The sequence below is a fragment of the Choristoneura fumiferana genome, chromosome 16 (genome assembly GCF_025370935.1).
Source record: "Choristoneura fumiferana chromosome 16, NRCan_CFum_1, whole genome shotgun sequence".
Classification (NCBI taxonomy): Eukaryota; Metazoa; Arthropoda; class Insecta; order Lepidoptera; family Tortricidae; genus Choristoneura; species Choristoneura fumiferana.
Genome location: NC_133487.1, coordinates 3,309,136 through 3,324,851, shown reverse-complemented (window position 1 = coordinate 3,324,851; position 15,716 = coordinate 3,309,136). Strand labels below are relative to the sequence as shown.

Genomic DNA, 15,716 nt, shown 5'->3' with positions numbered 1-15,716 from the left:
CTACGCCGATCCGTAGCACTTTCGTAGGCTCGTAGCGCACACGAATAGCCGTAGCACTCGCAGATACTGGCACTTGATTTCGCGCCGGGCCGCTACGCTCCCCGTGGCCCAACGGTTCGGCAGGTCGAAACGTGCGTCCGCGCCGAGATCGCCGCAGGTTCGAATCCCAATGAAATTAATTTTAGTTAATTTCCTGATCACCGTGACGAAAGCTCCGAGGGGTAGTGGGGAACACACGGGGCACGACCGTCCGAAAACAGATGCTATCCTCTTCTGGACACGCCTAGTAGGTGGAGTCGATCCGTAAACCGATCACGAGTGCAACAAGGAATTGAATTCACGGCAGCGAACCAATCACAAAATAGAACATGAATTTAAAAATACAAATTTAGCCAGCTATTTAACACGTCCGCTCACAACCGCAGATCGACAACATATCAAAGTGATATTTGAAAACCTGATTCTTCATTTCAATGACTTTGTTTTCCAAGTTGCCGAAACACGATTCGTAAAATTTTATAGCACAGAAAAAAATATCAAAGATACCTCTTGTAAGACAGGGATTTGCTTGTTACCGGCAACCCAGATCAAATTAAGATTCCAAATTTTCATATTAAATTAGTTTTAACCCATACTTCAACCTTGAAGTTGGATTTTATTTTATTAAATTGTAATTTGTAGTTGAAACGACAAAAACCGTTTTGTCGCTTACGACATTTTAATATAAGCTAGCGCGCGCTCGTATTTTGTATGAAACCCTATGAAACCAGTCCCCTCTTAGCGCATGCCTCAGACCGCCGCCGGCGTTGTCAGCGACGGACCTATGCTAGTCGAACTGCCACGCGCCATCGATCGCATATAAAATAATACCGAGCAATAAATGGGAAAAAAATGTCGGATCTTCAAAAAGGAAAAAGAAAGGTTGTTTAATTCATAAATGTATGGTTATGATTAAGAAAAGGTGAGTAATCATTATATTTCTACAGTTCGCTGGCACAAAACGTAAACAAATCGCCATGACAACGTCAGTTCTTAGTTTGTCGCCATGACGGTTCATGACATATGACATACTAACAAAATAATATGATATTTACATCGAAAGTAACAGAGCTATATTTCCAAAATTTTTATTGATATAATGTGATATTTTGGTATCTTACGGACATTTAAAAGGCATTCGATTACGGTTTGTGCTAGTGCTGCATTCTGACGGCAGAACATTGCAGTAATATTCCCTATCTGCTTCTAGTTTTATACGAGTATAATAGGTAATACCTAAGTACTTACCTACTTTTTAGATAGGTAAGTAGGTAGGTAGGTAGGTAAGGTAATTAATCGTTAAAAAAAATCTAAAGTATGTGTGTGAACCAATAGTGAACTGCAAGTACCTAAGTACGCGAAAACATTAACTTCTAAACTTTAGAAATCTAAAGGTACTGTAGAAAATCGATTTTATTCCTTTAATTATTGCAATTCAGTGTTTGTACAAAAAGCCATTGACTATACTTACAAAACTATTCATATTTCAATAAGCAGTAACACAAATAATAAAAATACATTATTATCTTTCAGGAAGCAATCATTAGAACAAAGTTCTGAGAATAAAGTCATGGAGCCGTCTTCGAATTTAGGTGGAAATAAAACAATGTCAATCGATTTTATGCAAGGGTATGTAGTGAGTGGTATGTATCCATATTAATTTTAAAGATCTACTTACTTTGAATATCAACTCAAGTTAATATCGCTTCATTTTAATTTCGTTTCTTTAGAAAACGAGAAAATTCGCCAATATATGCAGTTACAAAATGTATTAATCTCGTAAGATTTTAGTACCTACCTGGGCATTTTCACAAAAAAGCGTATTCATTCTTGTTTTTTCAATTTTGGAAAAATATAGTTTTTCCTTCTCAGAATCAAAAGTACAATCGATTCCGATGGTTTAATAAAAGTCCCTATCAAAAATGACAGTTTTATAACGTTTTTTTTCATACACTCGGTATGGGCGTCACAAAACTGACTCATAAAGTTTATATGAAAAATTAAATACATTTTGAAAGAAAAGGTACACTTTTTTTTGAAAACGCCTACCTACATAGTAATTATAGTATAATTAATAACAAATTCAAGTTTATAAATAAGAAATTTATTTTAGGACTGCAGATAAGAATAATAAAGATCTTCCTGAAGAAGAAAGCATGTCTACAGCTACAGTAAGTATTTCTTTTATTGCCAATTTTTACGTGAGCAGAATAAAGATCATATTTTTTGGTTTAAAACTTGTAAAAATGTTTTTTTTTCTATTATAGATAGAAATATAATATATAATGTGAGAAAAATAACTCATCTCTCAACATAGTATTAGAATTCGCATCTGAAGTATCAGTAAGTTTTGTATTAACTTAAAGCCAGTAAACGAATGTACTTATACTTTGGTGTACAATAAAGAGTCGGAGTATTGTATTGTTTTGTACTTAGGTTCTAAAAAGGTTAATTTTAAAGATATAAGACAGCTTTTTTCTACTTTGCCTTTTTTTACTGTGATTTCACTGTATAGTCAGCACCCAAAGTAGCGGATCATTTTTTTACTTTGTCGTATTAGGATATTGCCAAATTTGTATGGTGTAAGTACGTTGTTGTATAACGACAAAGTTTAAAAATACGCAGCTACTTTTGATGCTGACCGTACTGATCTGTGGTGTTACGAATATTTGTATTGTACTAAAAATAACACAGTTGAACCTTAAATAAAAAGTTGACCCTTACAATATCTAGAGTAAAATAAACGTTTGTTTCAGATTGAGACCGAAAATCAAGATTTGGGGCACCGAATAATTGATTTTAATCATTTTATAATGGAACTTGTAAAACTTTCTCAGCATAAGTGTTCGTTTGATTGCAGATTAGCTATAAAAAAAATAGTTTCTGAAAATCAAGTACGAGTAGGCTTGCAATCTGAGTTTTCGGTGTGTAGCTAACGTTGACAACTCAAATTATGTTATGTCAGTTTCCGAATAATAACGGTGTTAAATTTGGGTAATTCTGGAAAAATACAAACAAACATAGATGCACGGAAAAACCAGAAAAAGAGACCAGCGCTTTCCTGATTTTTCTGATCTATGTTTCAGTTTGTATTTTCGATGTGGATTTTACGGGATGATCGTAAAAGTAACAAAATTTGGAGTTGAAATAAAAAAAATACAAAAAGACTCCAAAAACCAATCTTAATTCTGGGAAGAATAAAATACAGATTAATTGTTTGGTGCCGACCGTTGCCGGCGGTGATGGCGGAAAAAAGGCCTTTATTTCTAAGAGTTATCTCCTTATATACTAGTTTAACAACGCCCTCTTCGGGCTGTTTATAGAACTTGTTGGTTAAATACAGCCATTGGCAGATATTGTAGATCTAAACGAATAAATTTAACAAACGGCTATAAATGATTGTGTTGTCTTTTAATAATGTTTGTGTAAATAATATTTTTTTAATATAAATAAGTAAAATGTAAAATATAAATACCTATGTAAATTAGTAAATAACTGTGTTAAGTGTAAATAAGTAAAATATTAATATTAAAAAAGATAAATATAAAAAATTACCTGTAAAACCGTATGTTTGTATTATTTACTTTTTGCTCTGCAGCACTTGCCTACATTTACGGCCCGAGATTTCTTATGTCTAATGGGTCTCAACCTACTTACTATCAAATGGACAATATATGGTGGCAGGCGAAATCTATAAATTTAATTTTTAATACAAACTCTTGTCGACTGTGCTTTTTGTGGATTGTACTTGCACTGTCATCCACCCCACATAAGTACCTATGCCAAATTCCACGTCAATCAGACCACTAGAAGTGAGTCAAAATTCACTTGCAAGATTTTACAAACAACAACACAACAACAACAACACACAATACAAATATTGCAAGTTAATAAAATTTTGTAAAATAGTTCCATAAGAATAAAAAATTGAACCGACTACAAAAAACCATGAAAATAATTTTCTACCATTCAGAAATCGGTGCCTCAGGACGAGCCAGCAGGAGTGGACCTATATAGTCGTACCTCCCCTACATACTATACGCGTATATTGGGCTTCAATTACTCCTGCTGGCTCGTGCTGAGGCACCGACTTCAGAATGGTAGAAAATTATTTTCATGGTTTTTTTGTAGTCAGTTTAATTTTTCGTTATATTTTTTTTCACGCCTTTCAGTGTAAAAGATCTAAGATACAATAGTTTAATGTCAACTGCTCGTCACCTTTTACAAAAAAATGCTTTTTCAGATGCAGAGACTCATTATTGAGGAGTCCTGGTGCATCGTCACCCGTTCCATTTCACCACATGCATTACGATTAACTTAAATTGCTTAGCAACTGTGTTAAAGTCATTGAGTGAGAGTGAGGGAGTTGAGAGTGAGGTACTTGTTATCGAGTAGTAGCTCGGTTGGTCAAATTTGGTCTTCCTCATCAGTTCCACTTCACGAAATGAAGATTTTCAAGAGCAAATGCACAAGTTACTACTAAAGATATCGAAATTACCATAGGTGTCCCTACAATATTTGAAGATTTCCCTCGATTTCCTTAGGATCCGATCATCAGATCCTGATTTGGTGCATATGGGACCTAATTGAAAGCATTACTAGACGAATGACGGAGTTCTGAGGTAACAAACATAAAAAAAGAAAATACAACCGAATTGATAACCTCCTCCTTTTTTTGAAGTCAGTTAAAAATACTCGTGATTTCATTACCTACTGCTATTTGCAAAAAAACTAAAAAAAAGTTGTAAGGGCAACTCTAAGACGTCTCTGTCTGTTTTAGCGCGCTGTCTAGGCGCTGTCAGTGTAACATACGGTCGACTGTGACACGCAAGCCGCGTAAAAAATAGAGGGGTGTGAGCGGGTTGCGGGGTACAAACGCTCTGTTTTCGATTAATTGTTTAGCGATGCGTCACCTTAAGAACCCTTTAGTTACATGGTTTTAGTGCGCAAAATAAATAATTGTTATTGTTCCTAATAAGGAATAAGGCCACTACTTTCTTAGATAAATTAACTTAATTTGAAATTTTCATTATTTAAAGTAAACTAAAATCAAAATTACCATTTTGTGTAAAAGTTTTTTTTTGTACGTACCATCTGTCATCTATGTGTGTTCTTGTTTTTAAAAGTATGAAGAAACTTGCGTAAATTGTAGGCTATTTTCGGACTGATATAAACAAGCCAGGCTGTTAGAGCGATGTGTATTAAAAATCAAAACAGAACGCCTGCCCAGTGATATGGCAGAGTTCATTCACCCCGGTGATCGTTGAAAGATCAATGATCAATGATCGATTTGCTATGCGACCATGATTTAATTAAAAAATATTTATGAAATACTTTGTGTTTTAACCGATTAATATACTAATCAAATTAGAAAAATTTAAAACCCCGAAACATTTAAAATTTAAATAATATTTGAGATATTATCTCAAAAACGGCTAAATCGATTTTTATCAGACACTAAGCCTGTTGCCCGCGACTCCATCCCAGCCTATATACGTCCCACTGCTGTGCACAGGCCTCCTCTCATAACAAGAGGGCTTGGGCCATAGTTCCCACGCGGGCCCAGTGCGGATTGGGAACTTCGCACGCACCATTGAATTGCTTCGCTGGTTTCCTCACGATGTTTTCCTTCACCGCAAAGCTCGTGCTAAATTTTAAATGTAATTCCGCTCATGAATTTCGAAAAACTCAAAGGTGCGAGCCGGGGTTTGAACCCACGACCCTCTGCTTGAGAGGCGATAGGTCAAACCACTAGGCCACCACGGCTATACCGCCTTATCGCTATACCGCAGGAACTATGCAATTTTTCGAGATAGAAACTATCCAATGTCCTTCCCCGGGACACAAACTATCTGTGCCCTTAGTGTAAGTTTTCTGTTACAAAATACGTCTCAATCGCGTTCGCGTTAAAATCTCAATTTGTATGGATACACGAACATCGCAAACGTTCCGCTAGAGGCGCTGTTCGTGTTTGCATACAAATTGAGATTTTAACGCGAACGCGATCGAGACGTATTTTGTAACAGAAACTTACACTAAGGGCACTGTATACCTACCGGATTTCAAATTTAGCCGAGTTTTGCGCAGTTTAGCAGTTTTGACGTAAAAAGGTAACAAACAAAGTATCGTATTTATAATAATAATTATTCCTTCGATATTTTTATTAAACACCTAACTTATGGTGTCTCTACATCTAACATTACATAATTACCAGCCCACGTTACGCACCACAAACCTGCCTCATGAGATTATAGATCTCATGAGATCTCGGGATCATTACGGATGCATTAACTATTGAGGTATTGATAAATGAACGACCTTAATGCTAATGAGTTGGTGGCATGGGTTTGGGCCCACAAGTCGATTCCAGGCCATCATTAAGATGAGGTACCTATTAGTAGCGTGTCCCTGTAACTGCTCGGTTCCCAACACAAGTTGCATTAGTATATTTTTTATCGAGGGACTAAAATAAGCCAATATATACCCGAGGTGGTTAGCCACCCGAGCTTTAGCGAGGGTGTCTATTTATCCGAGGGTTTATATTGACTTTTAGTCTCGAGGTGAAAACTCTATGTTTCATTTCGATTGCGAGAAAATCAATTTATTTTAATCGTTTATGATTTACGCTCTACAACAATTTCAAAGTTTTCGCGGTAATTATTTTTTTCCAACCAGACACAGATTATAACAAAATCGCATCGGCGAAATGGTCCATACACAAACTGGAATAAAAAGAATGGCGCCACCTTATATGCGGAAAAAGGATAAAACTAAGACCACATAGACTAAGAACGTAACATTTTCGTCATGAAAATGGTCCTCACACAATTTTATTTTATGCCAAAAACTAAGCAAGTACTTGAAGTAATTTAAAAAAATAATTATTTTTACTCCCTAGGGACTAGTACTCACTTTATACTGACCTACTTTTAGAGCATGAGAAGTGAAAAATTATTTTTCTCAAAAATGTCCGTAAAAGTTGACATTATTCTATACATATCAGAAGGTGAAGTGCATAGTTTATGGTCAGCGAAAAATTAAAAAGTTAAAAAGATTGCAGGCGCGCTAGCTCGACAGTAATAAATTAGCGCGCCTGCAATCAGTCACAATTTTTTTTTAAAGTTAAAAAGGCCATGGAAATGTTGGCACAAGTCGTATATAGCAAAATCTAATGGGCGGTATCAGATATTTTGTTGGAACTTCGGACTTTTTTATTGGGTCTGAAACAGCTTGTGGTTTTTTCGGTGGAAAAATACACCTGCAGTTTATTTTTAATGAAAAAAGGCGGGAAAGCATAAGAAAAATAATTGGAATAAAATTAAATGTTATGATATATTTTGAGAAAAAGTTTAGTGTATTTCAGAATTATTCATCATTTTTGAGAAAAACTTTATATTAGTCTCGGCTGGAATAGCAATTGCTGGCTTCGTATTAGTTAAACGGACTCGCAAGCTCGTCCGTTTAATACTCATACTCGGCCATCAATTGGCTACTTCCAGGCCATGACAATAATCTACTATTATCAGTCATTAAAACCTTTTGTTCGCCTTGCACTCGCTACTTTAAGGCGCATTATCACCCAAGCCTATATTATTAAGTCCTACTGCTGGGCACAGGCTTCGGAATGAAAGGGCTTGGGCCGTCGTTCCCACGCGGGCCCAGTGCGGATTGGAACACATTAAATTTCTTTTGGTTTGGCAGGATTTTGCTAATTTACTTTCCTTCAATATAAAGCTCGCGGTTAAGTTCAAATGTAAAGTCTGATTGCGGAGCACGAAGAACTTCGTACGATGACCTTTCACTTGTGTCTCTGTTGCTCGCGCGTAAATATTTGCCGTCGCGCTTGCACATACGAAATATTGACGCACGAGTGACAGAGACAAAGTAGTGGAGGTCATTGCGCGAAATTCTTCGTGTTCCACGACCGTACTTTAATTTCGCACATGGATTTCGCAAAACTGTGGTGTGAGCCCGGGCTTGAACTCAAGATCCTGTGTTTGAGATATCATAGGTTAAGGTTAGCGGAATTCAAAAATAAGACGGTCCTTGTATAATACACTGTCGATTTCAGTAACATCATAACTAAATTTAAGTGTCTATGAACTTTTTTACTCCGAGATAAGTAGAAAAAAATTCACAAAATTGTTAAATCTAAAGACTTCTAATAAAACAATTATGAATAACTATTGAAATATTATTATGCATCAATTATGATTTAAATTATAACTGAGCGAATAATAATTTTATTATTCTCTGTAAAAGTAACCACATAATTTTTGCATTCAAAGAAATCGGAATCAGGTCCATAATTCCTTAGCTTGTTTTAGGGCTCTGTGCCTTGTAAGGAAAAAACGAAACCTTTGTTGTATTACTTGCGTGTCTGTCTGTTCGTCTGTTACAGACAAAAGTTCCGATCCGATCGAGTTGAAAATTGGTACTTATATGTAAATCGGTGAAACAAACTTTAAACATGGAGGTCATTTTTGGAAGTAAATTAGAAAAAACGATATTGTGTGATATATCCAAATATTGTGAAAATCTCAAGTACCTAATTTTTGTAATTAGAAGACACTAGTTTTGAAGTTCTTTAAGAAATAAAACGAAGATTTACCATTTTTGCCTTATCTCTGCATCTAGTTAGTCTATAATTATGATACAAAAAATATTATAATAGTTTTATTCGTAAAGATTGCAGGAAGACCTAGAAAAAATTAGTACTTAAAGTAACATAGGAAATCTCCGTAGATTATGTCTAAGTACGGAACCCTCTCCAAGCGAATTTAAGTCTAATTTAACTTGTACTTGTTTTTTATATTCTGTCGGTTGACCGCAGTCTGAACAGTTGTGATCATAAATTTTTTGTCGAAGTCAACGTGAGACGTTAAACTATATGCGGTTCGTCATACGACTTTGTATTTTTATTTTGTAAGAAGCGAAGCGGTTTGGTTTGCTTTATCAATTGACAATGTTGCATTAGCTAAGCTATAAAAAAACGGCCAAGTGTGAATCTGATTCACGCAAAATATACACTATAAACAGCCGTATCTTAAAAAAAAACAGGTTTTAGCAGAGCCCTGGTTTTAAATAAAATGTAATGCAGCGGGGTCATTTTATGTTAATTGATTGGGTGCCTCTTATTTATTTATTTATTTTAAGGGGCTGTTTCACCATCCATTGATTAGTGTTAACTGGCGGTTAGGTGTAATGCCGTCTCTATTTGTCTTATTTATTTATGTTCGAATAGACGGAGACGGCATCACATTTAACCGTCGGTTAACGCTAATCAATGGATGGTGAAACAGCCCCTAAATCTCTTTATTTGTTGTTGTACCAGTTTTTTTAACCGACATCAAAAGAAGAAACGATCTATGGTCCATTTTATAATTTTACCTATTTAATCAGGCGTTACTCTGCAGAGGTCCATATTATCACTCCGCTAGGTCCACACTACGCTAGCGTAGCACTGCAGTAATAGTAGGGTTTGTGTGCGTGTTCTTACAGTGTGAAGGCGGAGGAGCTGCATAGGCACACATTTGTCGCATAGACGAAGCTATCGTAAGTCATTAAGTTTGCGGGTGAGCAAAGTTATTACCTATTAATAGTCAATTTTATAAATGTTTTTATACATTAATCGATGTTATACTTATGCTAACGGTGGTCCGATTTTATGATATGCTAGAAAAATAATACATTGGAAACAAATATTATGCGGTGCAGAAATTATATTTTAAATGCCATATTCAATCGGTTTTAATTGAATTAATCTGAGTTGTCTAACGCCCTGACGTTCCCGATCCCACTCTCTATCTCTTTCTAACCTCGTAGAAAGAAGTGGTGAAAACGATTGCAATTCCAAGTGTGCTAGGCTAGACAATAAAGCTGCTGTACTTAACTGCAGTTGTGCACTACATTAAGGGGCTGTTTCACCATCCATTGATTAGTGTTAACTGACGGTTAAAGGTGATGCCGTCTCTATTTGTTTTGTTCGAAGAGACGGAGACGGCATCAATGGATAGTGAAACAGCCCCTTAGAGAAACTCAATTACCTCACAACTCGTCATAACGTCATCTTTTCTTTCTTCTACGAAGCTTGAGGTCCCGGGTTCGATTCCCGTGTCGGGGCAGATATTTCTATGAAAAATACGTATGTTTGTTCTCTGGTCTTGGGTGTTTACTATGTATTTAAGTATGTATCTATCTATATAATTATATTTATCCGTTGCTTAGTACCCATAACACAAACTTTGCTAAGCTTACTTTGGGACTAGGTCAATTGGTGTGAATCGTCCCGTGATATTTATTTATTTACATATTCTTGCGCTAATCTCTTGAAATAAACATAGTACTAAAACTGGTATGAGCCAGTGGCGGTAAATTTCAAGTGTTATAAAAATTTATAAAATGCGCTTTCTATTAGTGTGTTTTATTATTGCGCTGAGGGTTCATTGCGATACCTACTTCGAGTACCTAAGGTTGGTTATACCAGAGTTTGTTGTATATTTTAATTAATTCCTGTCAAATAAATATGATTCAAATCCGGGGAAGGGGTCAGGCAATTTTCATCGGAATAGGTAGGTACAGTTAAAGTGAGAAAAGTTTTTCCATGTCAAAGTCTACTGACATAACATTGATTTTTACTTTGCCTGTGTAAAAACTTTTTTCACTACATCTATACGCGTGCCAGGGGGTGCTAAAAATGCTCAAAATTAGTGTGACGTACTTTACCCACTTGACAGTCCGACGATACCATGGTATCCAAAACCAAAATGCTTCAAACCGTCCGTGGATACTTTAGTGTCGTAATGTTTAACCTTGATTTTGTGAATAAATCATAAACTACATGCTATTGTTTTATAAATAGTATTTGAATGAGTAAACACAAATTGAATTGTGAATTGTGGACACATAGCGCGTTTCGTCAGTTCATAAAAAACCCGGACGGTTTGAGGCATATTGGTCGCGCGCTTCCGGACTGTCAAGTGGTTATGGATGGCCCATATTCCCTATTGTTTTATAGCATGCAAAAGATAACCGTAGCGTTTAACTATATTTACAATTGTACAGTCGCACAAACTGAATCATGGACCATGTACTTTTGGGCTAACTACTAATGTCATGTAGTTTCCATCCGCTAGTTCATCCTATAGTTTTGTCAAATAAATTATAGTGAAATTGACTATTAAAAGGTACATCAATCAGTTTGTTTCACTGTACTGGAGTAAGTCAGTAGTAAGTCTGTATAGTAGTAGTTCAAGTTACTGGGAGAAATCAGTTCGTCAATCGATCACTTCAATCAATGATGGAGATTGAAAGATAAGAATCTTAATCACTTCCCTTAGCCTAGTGATATTTCTAGAAGTGATGGACTAATCACTCATGTTTTAATCTTGCTTGTAATTAGATTTAGCCTAGGTGCTGTCGTACAGTCGAACACATTTGATTGACCCACCATAGAACGTTCTCACAGTAAATATCATAATAAATTCCCTTGTCAACTAATACGATGTCATTATGACTTTTTCTACGAAAAGGTTCCACAGTGGGTCACGAATAGTCACGATTCAGTTGGTTCTAGTGTACGTCTCAATTGAAAATTAAAAATAAATAAAAACAAGGTACCTACACGAAATCAGTAGTAACTGGACTTACGTAATGTACTTATTTTATTGAATTACCGCATTGTTATTTTACTATCGTTTTTTTCTCTCTTGTATTTTTGTTTTTAATCTTTTTCTCCTTTCCTTTATTAGGGTTGTGTTAAATGCTGTGTACAATTATTATTGTGATGTATTTCGCTGTAATTACGTAAAATAAGTCACTATTTGTAATTTCCTAAGCATGCATTATGTTATTGTACCCAAATTAATAAAATAAATAAATAAAAGCAAGAACTTAGTATCTTTGGCCATTAAGGCTGCGTTTCCACAATAGATGTGCAAGGATGTGTTGTGAACAACACACTGGTGGTGTAAACAACTTTGCCTTCTGTTAACAACTTTGCCATAGTTCAGATGGTGAATAATGTGGTCTTTGGGATTTTCTGATAGTCGTTAACGTTAGCTTTACGGTGAAGGAAACATGCACAAACTTTCATAGCAAATAATTGTGTGTGTGTAGTTCTTAATCCACTTTGAGCCTGTTTGGTAACTACGGTCTGAGCCGTCTCATTCTGAGAGGAGGCCTGCGCCCAGCAGGGGAATAAAGACCATCATGGTCATAACTTCTTAAAGATGATGATTTTTATGTAAATTTTTCTTATTTCCTAAAGAAGCTTAAATTGACATAATAACAGTAGGCTCTTTCAATTATTAATACAAAATCTTCTATTATTAATATTATTATCTCTGCCTTTAGGGCTTGATTCACCACGCATTGATAAATATTTTCTGTGATGCCGTCTCTCTTTATTTTGGCCGAATAAAAGGAGACAGCATTATATTTAACTGTCACATAAAAGTTAACAATATTACTATTATGAAACAGGCCCTTAGTATGAATATTTAGTCATGTAGGTGTGTTATGTTTACTACTCTTGCATACTAAAATGGCTGGAATTCATATACCTATTGTTTTTTTTACAAAACAATACAATACAAGACTCTTTATTGTACACTAGAAATAGTAAGCGATACAGAAAACAGACACACAGAGAAAAAATTACACTTACAATTACAATTTCACTGTGCGGAATTTCACAAAAAAAAACTATTAACTAGATTAGCCGAAAGACATCTCTCATTAAGGATAAGTTTGCCTCTTTACTGCTTTCTGTGTACCTAAGTAAACTTATATTATACAGTTCAGGAATATGCCGAATACATACCTACTACATAAATCAAGAAAAAATATGATAAAATTTCAGACACAACTTTAAAAATCACTTCTGCAGACACAAATCGATAACAAAACAAAATGCAATTCCGTGCAGGGATCTTTTAATATAAAATGCGTCGCAAACCGGGTGACCGAGAACGGAGAAAATATAACTAAAACGAGCTCCTACCATGCACTTGAAACTGTCTAGTAAATAAAGAAAACGCTCTTGGTGTTAATTATTCTTTGAAAAAAAGTTTTCAATGCTATGGAACAGTAGATATGTGTCAATAAGCGAAACTAGAAGAGGTATCAATTTGTCCTTAACATTTTGAGACCAAAATTATTGTAAACTAGCTCTTTCCCGCGGCTTTCGCCGGCTTCGCTCGCATAAATCATAGGCTCGGCAGTCGTATGGAAATATCGGCATATTCCTAAATTCCTAAAGATTACAACGTGGTATTTATTGACGTTGTACGGTCAAGGACTTAAATTCATGAGCCACCATGGAACCATTTCACAATAAACGTCATAGTGACATCGCATTAATTTACAAGTAAAATCGTAATGACTTCATTAGAAAAGGTTCTATGGGTGGCTTATGAATTAAAGTTCTTGACCGTACAACGTCAATAAATACCACGATGTAATCTTTAGGAATTTAGGAATATGTCGATATTTCCATACGACTGCCGAGCAAAATTTCATGTTTTTAGACAAAGCGGTAAAAATTTTGTATATGGATTCCGTGAGAATACCGGGGTAAAAAGTACCTAGCGCAGTCCAGCTATCTAAATACGTGCCAAACACCTAAATCCAGCTGTTTCAGCCTGAAAGGGAAACAAATGAATACACGCACACACATTAATATTTAATTTAATTTTTGTATTTGTCTGACTTGGAGACCCACTTGCTCGTTTACCATCCAGTCGAATAAAAAAAAACTTTTTTGTCATTTGTTTTATTTTAGTAACTTGACATTCTATTTGAATAAGTAAATAAACCCAAATATTAGGATTTAATTTTAAGGCCTTATTTACTGTCAATTTCCTTTTTGACATGTTTTCAGTAAGATTATTTAGTAGGATAATGAATGATTTAATTAATGTTATTAGTCTCAATAGACTTTGCTTGCAATGGCGCTTTTCTACTCATATTATTAACGCGTTCGAGAACTAAACTTGGTAATAAACATAAACAACTTAGAAATCTAATTGGCCCTAGTGAATCCTGTCTCGTCTCACTTTAGGGTTGCCAGTGTCTTGTTACAAGTTTTTATTCAACTTGCAATATTTGCTCAGCCTTAAGCCTCTCATTTAGACGATCCAAAAACTTGCATGCAAGTTGCAATACATTGCGGATTATTAAGGAACAAAGAAATTAGTTGATCAAACAAATACCGCAATGAAGTAAGTTTTGCATGCTAGTTCTCGCATTGTCTAAATGGGGCTTAGTCTAAATCAAATCTAACCCGCTTCTAGCAATTCTACTTTTAATGACAAAATATTAAATGTTTTTTTATTTATTCATTTTTATTTACTCATTTTTTTGTATTGTCTGTAACTTCCTGATTACCTGGAATCTCGAAACATCGCGTAGCAAAATGAATGAGAATACTATAATTTCGGCTGATAGATAGAACTGTAGGTGGCATAGAACCCGGCAAAATTGCGTGAAAAGGAAGAGGTCTTTACTTAGCAGTGGGTAAATTTGGGCTGATTTGACTGATTGATTGATAGTAATTTCTGCTCAGGTTCAAATCACATCTAAGAAAAAAATTGGCACTTGAAAATGCTGAATTACACTTTTGTATTACATTTTTATAAAAAAAAATACGTCTTAATTTCTTAAATTTCCTGACTGTGACAACCCTGACGCATTTGACAGATATGCCAGCGCACGCGCCGGTCACTCAACGTTAATTGAATGTTGTAAATGTTTAATAGTTTACCTGTTTATGAGGCAAAATGGCCATGGACAAAAGTTTACATTGAAATGTACTTGCGAGGACGTATTGACAAAAAAAGGTAAACTCAAACTAAAATTATAAATAGCTTGCAGTGGCGTGAAGTAAACGTTTCCGTTAAGTAAGCTGGAAATTAAGAGAAACGTGAGTAAATTCGGATACTTACAACTCTCGGAGTTAGTGTACACAAGCTTTTTTATACACGTCAAAGTTTGTATACGCTTTCCATATATATGTCAAAGCTTATGTTCCTGATGTTATGTGAAAAAATTAGGCGAACCGGTGAGAATCGAATTGTAAAGAAGCCACGCCACTTCTAGCTTGAATTATTCGGATTGAAAATGGTCTTTATATTTCTATCATAAAACAAGCACACAGTTATACCTAGTGCCATCCACAAAGACGCGTGATTTTGTCAAAATTAGACATTAATGACATTGTAATAAGAACCACGGCACGCGTCATCGTGAATGACTCTACCTATATCACTGATTCTTATAAAATATATGTAAATCCAGCAAGCAAGCTTAGCGTAGGACGTCCACCAACAATATGGACGGATGACCTGGTTAAAGCTGCGGGTTCACGGTGCAAACCGTTGCTGCCAACCGAAGCAACTGGAGGTAGGTATGTGGGGGAGGCCTATGTCCAACAGTGGACGTCTTACAGCTGAGATGATGATGATATGTAAATCCTATGCCGTGTTTATCTTAAAGCCGTGGTAACCTAGTCGTTTGAGCTATAGGCTCTCAAGCAGAAGATCGTGGGTTTAAATCCAGGCTTACATCTCTGAGCTTTTTCTTATTCAACTGGATGGCAAACGAGCAAGTGGGTCTCCTGATCGTAAGAGATCACCACCGCCCATAAACATCTGCAATACCCCTGATGAGGCCTGAGA

At 35.6% G+C, this 15,716-nt stretch overlaps 1 protein-coding gene and 1 long non-coding RNA gene across 5 annotated transcripts in view; both read left to right on the top strand.

The window, feature by feature from the left end:
* rols (zinc-RING finger and ankyrin repeat domain-containing protein rolling pebbles) overlaps positions 1 to 15,716 on the top strand; it is a 377,175-nt gene that overhangs the window by 146,070 nt on the left and 215,389 nt on the right. The gene's annotated exons all lie outside the window — the stretch shown is intronic.
* On the top strand, positions 588 to 2,181 carry LOC141436276 (uncharacterized). Its single transcript, XR_012452289.1, has 3 exons — positions 588 to 961; positions 1,573 to 1,668; positions 2,153 to 2,181. It is a non-coding gene; the product is annotated as an uncharacterized lncRNA (long non-coding RNA).